This window comes from Drosophila serrata, unplaced genomic scaffold (genome assembly GCF_035046125.1).
Source record: "Drosophila serrata isolate PLE 108 unplaced genomic scaffold, ASM3504612v1 contig_249, whole genome shotgun sequence".
In the NCBI taxonomy this organism is placed as follows: domain Eukaryota; kingdom Metazoa; phylum Arthropoda; class Insecta; order Diptera; family Drosophilidae; genus Drosophila; species Drosophila serrata.
Genome location: NW_028257147.1, coordinates 1,928,433 through 1,941,387, shown reverse-complemented (window position 1 = coordinate 1,941,387; position 12,955 = coordinate 1,928,433).

The following is a 12,955-nucleotide window of genomic DNA, read 5'->3' as shown; positions in this document are numbered from 1 at the left end:
ATATGGTATTATAACTTTACTCCGAAGCTTATAAAACAGTGAAGGAGTCATTTCCGACCCTATAAATCATATGTATTCTTGATCAGCATCAACAGCTGAGTCGAACTGGGCATGTCTGGAAGACATCAAAATTTTTAAAAATATTTCCATTTTTGCAAAAAATGATAAGGGGTCATTAAAATTGTCGAAAATTGGCAAAAAATTCAATTTTCTAAAATTAAAAACTGAGTATGCAGATTTATTAACCCAATAAAAACTATTTTAGGAACGCTTTCCGAATTGAAATCAATGCATTTTTGGCTTAGTTTTGGGTTTTTTCCAATTTTATTTTTAGGAAAAATTGGCATAAAAATTTAAAAAATACCTACTCAAAGAATGGGATTATAATTTCAGTCATTTTCATTTAGAAACATTTTTCTTTGAGTATGCAGATTTGTTAACGTGATAAAAACTAGCACGGGACAGCTTTCCGAATTCAAATTAAAGTTTTCTTGGCTTTGTTATGAATTTTTTAAAATTTGATTTTTAGCAAAAATTGGCGTAGCAATAGATAAAATATGGTATTATAACTTTACTCCGAAGCTTATAAAACAGTGAATGAGTCATTTCCGACCCTATAAATCATATGTATTCTTGATCAGCATCAACAGCTGAGTCGAACTGGGCATGTCTGGAAGACATCAAAATTTTTAAAAATATTTCCATTTTTGCAAAAAATGATAAGGGGTTACATCATTAAAATTGTCGAAAATTGGCAAAAAATTCAATTTTCTAAAATTAAAAACTGAGTATGCAGATTTATTAACCCAATAAAAACTAGCATAGGAACTCTTTCCGAATTGAAATCAATTCATTTTTGGCTTAGTTACGTGTTTTTTCCAATTTGATTTTTAGGAAAAATTGGCATAAAAATATACAAAATACCTACTCAAAGAATGGAATTAAAATTTCAGTCATTTTCATTTAGAAACATTTTTCTTTGAGTATGCAGATTTGTTAACGTGATAAAAACTAGCACGGGACAGCTTTCCGAATTAAAATTAAAGTTTTCTTGGCTTTGTTATGAATTTTTTAAAATTTTATTTTTAGCAAAAATTGGCGTAGCAATAGATAAAATATGGTATTATAACTTTACTCCGAAGCTTATAAAACAGTGAAGGAGTCATTTCCGACCCTATAAATCATATGTATTCTTGATCAGCATCAACAGCTGAGTCGAACTGGGCATGTCTGGAAGACATCAAAATTTTTAAAAATATTTCCATTTTTGCAAAAAATGATAAGGGGTTACATCATTAAAATTGTCGAAAATTGGCAAAAAATTCAATTTTCTAAAATTAAAAACTGAGTATGCAGATTTATTAACCCAATAAAAACTAGCATAGGAACTCTTTCCGAATTGAAATCAATTCATTTTTGGCTTAGTTACGTGTTTTTTCCAATTTGATTTTTAGGAAAAATTGGCATAAAAATATACAAAATACCTACTCAAAGAATGGAATTAAAATTTCAGTCATTTTCATTTAGAAACATTTTTCTTTGAGTATGCAGATTTGTTAACGTGATAAAAACTAGCACGGGACAGCTTTCCGAATTCAAATTAAAGTTTTCTTGGCTTTGTTATGAATTTTTTAAAATTTGATTTTTAGCAAAAATTGGCGTAGCAATAGATAAAATATGGTATTATAACTTTACTCCGAAGCTTATAAAACAATGAAGGAGTCATTTCCGACCCTATAAATCATATGTATTCTTGATCAGCATCAACAGCTGAGTCGAACTGGGCATGTCTGGAAGACATCAAAATTTTTAAAAATATTTCCATTTTTGCAAAAAATGATAAGGGGTTACATCATTAAAATTGTCGAAAATTGGCAAAAAAATTCAATTTTCTAAAATTAAAAACTGAGTATGCAGATTTATTAACCCAATAAAAACTAGCTTAGGAACGCTTTCCGAATTGAAATCAATGCATTTTTGGCTTAGTTACGTGTTTTTTCCAATTTGATTTTTAGGAAAAATTGGCATAAAAATTTAAAAAATACCTACTCAAAGAATGGGATTAAAATTTCAGTCATTTTCATTTAGAAACATTTTTCTTTGAGTATGCAGATTTGTTAACGTGATAAAAACTAGCACGGGACAGCTTTCCGAATTCAAATTAAAGTTTTCTTGGCTTTGTTATGAATTTTTTAAAATTTGATTTTTAGCAAAAATTGGCGTAGCAATAGATAAAATATGGTATTATAACTTTACTCCGAAGCTTATAAAACAATGAAGGAGTCATTTCCGACCCTATAAATCATATGTATTCTTGATCAGCATCAACAGCTGAGTCGAACTGGGCATGTCTGGAAGACATCAAAATTTTTAAAAATATTTCCATTTTTGCAAAAAATGATAAGGGGTTACATCATTAAAATTGTCGAAAATTGGCAAAAAAATTCAATTTTCTAAAATTAAAAACTGAGTATGCAGATTTATTAACCCAATAAAAACTAGCTTAGCAACGCTTTCCGAATTGAAATCAATGCATTTTTGGCTTAGTTACGTGTTTTTTCCAATTTGATTTTTAGGAAAAATTGGCATAAAAATATACAAAATACCTACTCAAAGAATGGGATTAAAATTTCAGTCATTTTCATTTAGAAACATTTTTCTTTGAGTATGCAGATTTGTTAACGTGATAAAAACTAGCACGGGACAGCTTTCCGAATTCAAATTAAAGTTTTCTTGGCTTTGTTATGAATTTTTTAAAATTTGATTTTTAGCAAAAATTGGCGTAGCAATAGATAAAATATGGTATTATAACTTCACTCCGAAGCTTATAAAACAATGAAGGAGTCATTTCCGACCCTATAAATCATATGTATTCTTGATCAGCATCAACAGCTGAGTCGAACTGGGCATGTCTGGAAGACATCAAAATTTTTAAAAATATTTCCATTTTTGCAAAAAATGATAAGGGGTTACATCATTAAAATTGTCGAAAATTGGCAAAAAATTCAATTTTCTAAGATTAAAAACTGAGTATGCAGATTTATTAACCCAATAAAAACTAGCTTAGGAACGCTTTCCGAATTGAAATCAATGCATTTTTGGCTTAGTTTTGGGTTTTTTCCAATTTTATTTTTAGGAAAAATTGGCATAAAAATTTAAAAAATACCTACTCAAAGAATGGGATTAAAATTTCAGTCATTTTCATTTAGAAACATTTTTCTTTGAGTATGCAGATTTGTTAACGTGATAAAAACTAGCACGGGACAGCTTTCCGAATTAAAATTAAAGTTTTCTTGGCTTTGTTATGAATTTTTTAAAATTTGATTTTTAGCAAAAATTGGCGTAACAATAGATAAAATATGGTATTATAACTTTACTCCGAAGCTTATAAAACAATGAAGGAGTCATTTCCGACCCTATAAATCATATGTATTCTTGATCAGCATCAACAGCTGAGTCGAACTGGGCATGTCTGGAAGACATCAAAATTTTTAAAAATATTTCCATTTTTGCAAAAAATGATAAGGGGTTAACATCATTAAAATTGTCGAAAATTGGCAAAAAAAATTCAATTTTCTAAAATTAAAAACTGAGTATGCAGATTTATTAACCCAATAAAAACTAGCTTAGCAACGCTTTCCGAATTGAAATCAATGCATTTTTGGCTTAGTTACGTGTTTTTTCCAATTTGATTTTTAGGAAAAATTGGCATAAAAATATACAAAATACCTACTCAAAGAATGGGATTAAAATTTCAGTCATTTTCATTTAGAAACATTTTTCTTTGAGTATGCAGATTTGTTAACGTGATAAAAACTAGCACGGGACAGCTTTCCGAATTAAAATTAAAGTTTTCTTGGCTTTGTTATGAATTTTTTAAAATTTGATTTTTAGCAAAAATTGGCGTAGCAATAGATAAAATATGGTATTATAACTTTAATCCGAAGCTTATAAAACAGTGAATGAGTCATTTCCGACCCTATAAATCATATGTATTCTTGATCAGCATCAACAGCTGAGTCGAACTGGGCATGTCTGGAAGACATCAAAATTTTTAAAAATATTTCCATTTTTGCAAAAAATGATAAGGGGTTCATTAAAATTGTCGAAAATTGGCAAAAAATTCAATTTTCTAAAATTAAAAACTGAGTATGCAGATTTATTAACCCAATAAAAACTATTTTAGGAACGCTTTCCGAATTGAAATCAATGCATTTTTGGCTTAGTTTTGGGTTTTTTCCAATTTTATTTTTAGGAAAAATTGGCATAAAAATTTAAAAAATACCTACTCAAAGAATGGGATTATAATTTCAGTCATTTTCATTTAGAAACATTTTTCTTTGAGTATGCAGATTTGTTAACGTGATAAAAACTAGCACGGGACAGCTTTCCGAATTAAAATTAAAGTTTTCTTGGCTTTGTTATGAATTTTTTAAAATTTTATTTTTAGCAAAAATTGGCGTAGCAATAGATAAAATATGGTATTATAACTTTACTCCGAAGCTTATAAAACAGTGAAGGAGTCATTTCCGACCCTATAAATCATATGTATTCTTGATCAGCATCAACAGCTGAGTCGAACTGGGCATGTCTGGAAGACATCAAAATTTTTAAAAATATTTCCATTTTTGCAAAAAATGATAAGGGGTTACATCATTAAAATTGTCGAAAATTGGCAAAAAATTCAATTTTCTAAAATTAAAAACTGAGTATGCAGATTTATTAACCCAATAAAAACTAGCATAGGAACTCTTTCCGAATTGAAATCAATTCATTTTTGGCTTAGTTACGTGTTTTTTCCAATTTGATTTTTAGGAAAAATTGGCATAAAAATATACAAAATACCTACTCAAAGAATGGAATTAAAATTTCAGTCATTTTCATTTAGAAACATTTTTCTTTGAGTATGCAGATTTGTTAACGTGATAAAAACTAGCACGGGACAGCTTTCCGAATTAAAATTAAAGTTTTCTTGGCTTTGTTATGAATTTTTTAAAATTTGATTTTTAGCAAAAATTGGCGTAACAATAGATAAAATATGGTATTATAACTTTACTCCGAAGCTTATAAAACAATGAAGGAGTCATTTCCGACCCTATAAATCATATGTATTCTTGATCAGCATCAACAGCTGAGTCGAACTGGGCATGTCTGGAAGACATCAAAATTTTTAAAAATATTTCCATTTTTGCAAAAAATGATAAGGGGTTAACATCATTAAAATTGTCGAAAATTGGCAAAAAAATTCAATTTTCTAAAATTAAAAACTGAGTATGCAGATTTATTAACCCAATAAAAACTAGCTTAGCAACGCTTTCCGAATTGAAATCAATGCATTTTTGGCTTAGTTACGTGTTTTTTCCAATTTGATTTTTAGGAAAAATTGGCATAAAAATATACAAAATACCTACTCAAAGAATGGGATTAAAATTTCAGTCATTTTCATTTAGAAACATTTTTCTTTGAGTATGCAGATTTGTTAACGTGATAAAAACTAGCACGGGACAGCTTTCCGAATTAAAATTAAAGTTTTCTTGGCTTTGTTATGAATTTTTTAAAATTTGATTTTTAGCAAAAATTGGCGTAGCAATAGATAAAATATGGTATTATAACTTTACTCCGAAGCTTATAAAACAGTGAAGGAGTCATTTCCGACCCTATAAATCATATGTATTCTTGATCAGCATCAACAGCTGAGTCGAACTGGGCATGTCTGGAAGACATCAAAATTTTTAAAAATATTTCCATTTTTGCAAAAAATGATAAGGGGTTACATCATTAAAATTGTCGAAAATTGGCAAAAAATTCAATTTTCTAAAATTAAAAACTGAGTATGCAGATTTATTAACCCAATAAAAACTAGCATAGGAACTCTTTCCGAATTGAAATCAATTCATTTTTGGCTTAGTTACGTGTTTTTTCCAATTTGATTTTTAGGAAAAATTGGCATAAAAATATACAAAATACCTACTCAAAGAATGGAATTAAAATTTCAGTCATTTTCATTTAGAAACATTTTTCTTTGAGTATGCAGATTTGTTAACGTGATAAAAACTAGCACGGGACAGCTTTCCGAATTAAAATTAAAGTTTTCTTGGCTTTGTTATGAATTTTTTAAAATTTGATTTTTAGCAAAAATTGGCGTAACAATAGATAAAATATGGTATTATAACTTTACTCCGAAGCTTATAAAACAATGAAGGAGTCATTTCCGACCCTATAAATCATATGTATTCTTGATCAGCATCAACAGCTGAGTCGAACTGGGCATGTCTGGAAGACATCAAAATTTTTAAAAATATTTCCATTTTTGCAAAAAATGATAAGGGGTCATTAAAATTGTCGAAAATTGGCAAAAAATTCAATTTTCTAAAATTAAAAACTGAGTATGCAGATTTATTAACCCAATAAAAACTATCTTAGGAACGCTTTCCGAATTGAAATCAATGCATTTTTGGCTTAGTTTTGGGTTTTTTCCAATTTTATTTTTAGGAAAAATTGGCATAAAAATTTAAAAAATACCTACTCAAAGAATGGGATTAAAATTTCAGTCATTTTCATTTAGAAACATTTTTCTTTGAGTATGCAGATTTGTTAACGTGATAAAAACTAGCACGGGACAGCTTTCCGAATTAAAATTAAAGTTTTCTTGGCTTTGTTATGAATTTTTTAAAATTTTATTTTTAGCAAAAATTGGCGTAGCAATAGATAAAATATGGTATTATAACTTTACTCCGAAGCTTATAAAACAGTGAAGGAGTCATTTCCGACCCTATAAATCATATGTATTCTTGATCAGCATCAACAGCTGAGTCGAACTGGGCATGTCTGGAAGACATCAAAATTTTTAAAAATATTTCCATTTTTGCAAAAAATGATAAGGGGTTACATCATTAAAATTGTCGAAAATTGGCAAAAAATTCAATTTTCTAAAATTAAAAACTGAGTATGCAGATTTATTAACCCAATAAAAACTAGCATAGGAACTCTTTCCGAATTGAAATCAATTCATTTTTGGCTTAGTTACGTGTTTTTTCCAATTTGATTTTTAGGAAAAATTGGCATAAAAATATACAAAATACCTACTCAAAGAATGGAATTAAAATTTCAGTCATTTTCATTTAGAAACATTTTTCTTTGAGTATGCAGATTTGTTAACGTGATAAAAACTAGCACGGGACAGCTTTCCGAATTAAAATTAAAGTTTTCTTGGCTTTGTTATGAATTTTTTAAAATTTGATTTTTAGCAAAAATTGGCGTAACAATAGATAAAATATGGTATTATAACTTTACTCCGAAGCTTATAAAACAATGAAGGAGTCATTTCCGACCCTATAAATCATATGTATTCTTGATCAGCATCAACAGCTGAGTCGAACTGGGCATGTCTGGAAGACATCAAAATTTTTAAAAATATTTCCATTTTTGCAAAAAATGATAAGGGGTTAACATCATTAAAATTGTCGAAAATTGGCAAAAAAATTCAATTTTCTAAAATTAAAAACTGAGTATGCAGATTTATTAACCCAATAAAAACTAGCTTAGGAACGCTTTCCGAATTGAAATCAATGCATTTTTGGCTTAGTTACGTGTTTTTTCCAATTTGATTTTTAGGAAAAATTGGCATAAAAATATACAAAATACCTACTCAAAGAATGGGATTAAAATTTCAGTCATTTTCATTTAGAAACATTTTTCTTTGAGTATGCAGATTTGTTAACGTGATAAAAACTAGCACGGGACAGCTTTCCGAATTCAAATTAAAGTTTTCTTGGCTTTGTTATGAATTTTTTAAAATTTGATTTTTAGCAAAAATTGGCGTAGCAATAGATAAAATATGGTATTATAACTTTACTCCGAAGCTTATAAAACAATGAAGGAGTCATTTCCGACCCTATAAATCATATGTATTCTTGATCAGCATCAACAGCTGAGTCGAACTGGGCATGTCTGGAAGACATCAAAATTTTTAAAAATATTTCCATTTTTGCAAAAAATGATAAGGGGTTACATCATTAAAATTGTCGAAAATTGGCAAAAAAATTCAATTTTCTAAAATTAAAAACTGAGTATGCAGATTTATTAACCCAATAAAAACTAGCTTAGGAACGCTTTCCGAATTGAAATCAATGCATTTTTGGCTTAGTTACGTGTTTTTTCCAATTTGATTTTTAGGAAAAATTGGCATAAAAATTTAAAAAATACCTACTCAAAGAATGGGATTAAAATTTCAGTCATTTTCATTTAGAAACATTTTTCTTTGAGTATGCAGATTTGTTAACGTGATAAAAACTAGCACGGGACAGCTTTCCGAATTCAAATTAAAGTTTTCTTGGCTTTGTTATGAATTTTTTAAAATTTGATTTTTAGCAAAAATTGGCGTAGCAATAGATAAAATATGGTATTATAACTTTACTCCGAAGCTTATAAAACAATGAAGGAGTCATTTCCGACCCTATAAATCATATGTATTCTTGATCAGCATCAACAGCTGAGTCGAACTGGGCATGTCTGGAAGACATCAAAATTTTTAAAAATATTTCCATTTTTGCAAAAAATGATAAGGGGTTACATCATTAAAATTGTCGAAAATTGGCAAAAAAATTCAATTTTCTAAAATTAAAAACTGAGTATGCAGATTTATTAACCCAATAAAAACTAGCTTAGCAACGCTTTCCGAATTGAAATCAATACATTTTTGGCTTAGTTACGTGTTTTTTCCAATTTGATTTTTAGGAAAAATTGGCATAAAAATATACAAAATACCTACTCAAAGAATGGGATTAAAATTTCAGTCATTTTCATTTAGAAACATTTTTCTTTGAGTATGCAGATTTGTTAACGTGATAAAAACTAGCACGGGACAGCTTTCCGAATTCAAATTAAAGTTTTCTTGGCTTTGTTATGAATTTTTTAAAATTTGATTTTTAGCAAAAATTGGCGTAGCAATAGATAAAATATGGTATTATAACTTCACTCCGAAGCTTATAAAACAATGAAGGAGTCATTTCCGACCCTATAAATCATATGTATTCTTGATCAGCATCAACAGCTGAGTCGAACTGGGCATGTCTGGAAGACATCAAAATTTTTAAAAATATTTCCATTTTTGCAAAAAATGATAAGGGGTTACATCATTAAAATTGTCGAAAATTGGCAAAAAATTCAATTTTCTAAGATTAAAAACTGAGTATGCAGATTTATTAACCCAATAAAAACTAGCTTAGGAACGCTTTCCGAATTGAAATCAATGCATTTTTGGCTTAGTTACGTGTTTTTTCCAATTTGATTTTTAGGAAAAATTGGCATAAAAATATACAAAATACCTACTCAAAGAATGGGATTAAAATTTCAGTCATTTTCATTTAGAAACATTTTTCTTTGAGTATGCAGATTTGTTAACGTGATAAAAACTAGCACGGGACAGCTTTCCGAATTCAAATTAAAGTTTTCTTGGCTTTGTTATGAATTTTTTAAAATTTGATTTTTAGCAAAAATTGGCGTAGCAATAGATAAAATATGGTATTATAACTTTACTCCGAAGCTTATAAAACAATGAAGGAGTCATTTCCGACCCTATAAATCATATGTATTCTTGATCAGCATCAACAGCTGAGTCGAACTGGGCATGTCTGGAAGACATCAAAATTTTTAAAAATATTTCCATTTTTGCAAAAAATGATAAGGGGTTACATCATTAAAATTGTCGAAAATTGGCAAAAAAATTCAATTTTCTAAAATTAAAAACTGAGTATGCAGATTTATTAACCCAATAAAAACTAGCTTAGGAACGCTTTCCGAATTGAAATCAATGCATTTTTGGCTTAGTTTCGTGTTTTTTCCAATTTTATTTTTAGGAAAAATTGGCATAAAAATTTAAAAAATACCTACTCAAAGAATGGGATTAAAATTTCAGTCATTTTCATTTAGAAACATTTTTCTTTGAGTATGCAGATTTGTTAACGTGATAAAAACTAGCACGGGACAGCTTTCCGAATTAAAATTAAAGTTTTCTTGGCTTTGTTATGAATTTTTTAAAATTTGATTTTTAGCAAAAATTGGCGTAGCAATAGATAAAATATGGTATTATAACTTTACTCCGAAGCTTATAAAACAATGAAGGAGTCATTTCCGACCCTATAAATCATATGTATTCTTGATCAGCATCAACAGCTGAGTCGAACTGGGCATGTCTGGAAGACATCAAAATTTTTAAAAATATTTCCATTTTTGCAAAAAATGATAAGGGGTTACATCATTAAAATTGTCGAAAATTGGCAAAAAATTCAATTTTCTAAAATTAAAAACTGAGTATGCAGATTTATTAACCCAATAAAAACTAGCTTAGGAACTCTTTCCGAATTGAAATCAATTCATTTTTGGCTTAGTTACGTGTTTTTTCCAATTTGATTTTTAGGAAAAATTGGCATAAAAATATACAAAATACCTACTCAAAGAATGGAATTAAAATTTCAGTCATTTTCATTTAGAAACATTTTTCTTTGAGTATGCAGATTTGTTAACGTGATAAAAACTAGCACGGGACAGCTTTCCGAATTAAAATTAAAGTTTTCTTGGCTTTGTTATGAATTTTTTAAAATTTGATTTTTAGCAAAAATTGGCGTAGCAATAGATAAAATATGGTATTATAACTTTACTCCGAAGCTTATAAAACAGTGAAGGAGTCATTTCCGACCCTATAAATCATATGTATTCTTGATCAGCATCAACAGCTGAGTCGAACTGGGCATGTCTGGAAGACATCAAAATTTTTAAAAATATTTCCATTTTTGCAAAAAATGATAAGGGGTTACATCATTAAAATTGTCGAAAATTGGCAAAAAATTCAATTTTCTAAGATTAAAAACTGAGTATGCAGATTTATTAACCCAATAAAAACTAGCTTAGGAACGCTTTCCGAATTGAAATCAATTCATTTTTGGCTTAGTTTTGTGTTTTTTCCAATTTTATTTTTAGGAAAAATTGGCATAAAAATTTAAAAAATACCTACTCAAAGAATGGGATTAAAATTTCAGTCATTTTCATTTAGAAACATTTTTCTTTGAGTATGCAGATTTGTTAACGTGATAAAAACTAGCACGGGACAGCTTTCCGAATTAAAATTAAAGTTTTCTTGGCTTTGTTATGAATTTTTTAAAATTTGATTTTTAGCAAAAATTGGCGTAGCAATAGATAAAATATGGTATTATAACTTTACTCCGAAGCTTATAAAACAGTGAAGGAGTCATTTCCGACCCTATAAATCATATGTATTCTTGATCAGCATCAACAGCTGAGTCGATCTGGGCATGTCTGGAAGACATCAAAATTTTTAAAAATATTTCCATTTTTGCAAAAAATGATAAGGGGTTACATCATTAAAATTGTCGAAAATTGGCAAAAAATTCAATTTTCTAAGATTAAAAACTGAGTATGCAGATTTATTAACCCAATAAAAACTAGCTTAGGAACGCTTTCCGAATTGAAATCAATGCATTTTTGGCTTAGTTTTGGGTTTTTTCCAATTTTATTTTTAGGAAAAATTGGCATAAAAATTTAAAAAATACCTACTCAAAGAATGGGATTAAAATTTCAGTCATTTTCATTTAGAAACATTTTTCTTTGAGTATGCAGATTTGTTAACGTGATAAAAACTAGCACGGGACAGCTTTCCGAATTAAAATTAAAGTTTTCTTAGCTAAGTTATGAAATTTTTAAAAATGATTTTAGCAAAAATAGGAGCAAAAAAAAAAAAAAAAAATTTGAAATTAATGCATTTTTGGCTTAGTTATGACATTTTTACACTCTGATTTGTAGTCAAATTTGCATATAAAAATATAGATAATATCAATTAAACAAGAAAGGAAGCTAACTTCGGCACTCCGAAGTTTATATACCCTTGCAGATAGAACTTCTATGACTTGGAATCTCAACAATATAAATTATATTTATTTGTGTTAAAAAACAATGAAGTAATACCTGCTTTCATTTCATTCACCTATACATATTATATTTGCAGTTTTACATTCGCAGATTTGCATTTTCCTCTACATCTAACGATCGTTTGTATGGCACCTATATGATATAGTCGTCCGATTTTCATGAAATTTGACACAAAATTTAAGACTAATATAAAATGGCTATACCTCAAATTTGATGAAAATCAGCTGAATACAGAAAAAGTTATAAATTTAATTGTATTAATTTCTCGATCGTTCCTATGGGAGCTATATGATATAGTAGTCCGATTTTCATAAAATTTTATGCAAAATTGAAGAGTATAGAAAAATGGCTATATCTCAAATTTGATCCAATTCTATTGAAAACTGAAAAAGTTAAAAAATTTTTTTTTTTAATTTTCCGATCATTCCTATGGCAGCTATATGATATAGTCGTCCGATCCGGCCCGTTCCGACATATATACGAGTGAGAGTATATAGAAGGCTAACTACAAAGTTTCGTTCAGATAGCTTCAAAACTGAGAGACTAGTTTGCGTAGAAACGGACAGACGGACAGACGGACATGGCTAGATCGACTCGGCTGTTGATCCTAATCAAGAATATATATACTTTATATAGTCGGAGGTGCCTCCTTCACTGCGTTGCAAACTTCTGATTGAAATTATAATACCCTGCAAGGGTATACAAATATTGCTAATATCAATTAAAAAATGGGATTGCACCTTCAGTCAGAAGCTTAAAAGAAAGTGAAGGAGTCATTTCCGAGCCTATAAATCATATATCTTATTGATCAAAAATAAAAATATGATTTATGCTGTGAAAAGTGAATCCTTCACAGGGTTTTAAGCTTCTGAAATCATATTAAGGGCATAAATATTGAGTCACGCATACAAAGTATGCTCCTGGTTCCGAGTACAATTCGTTCTGGTAATTACGTCGTAAATCTAGCCTTAAATTTCTTGCCACCAAACTGTCAGCATCCGAATTAGAACTT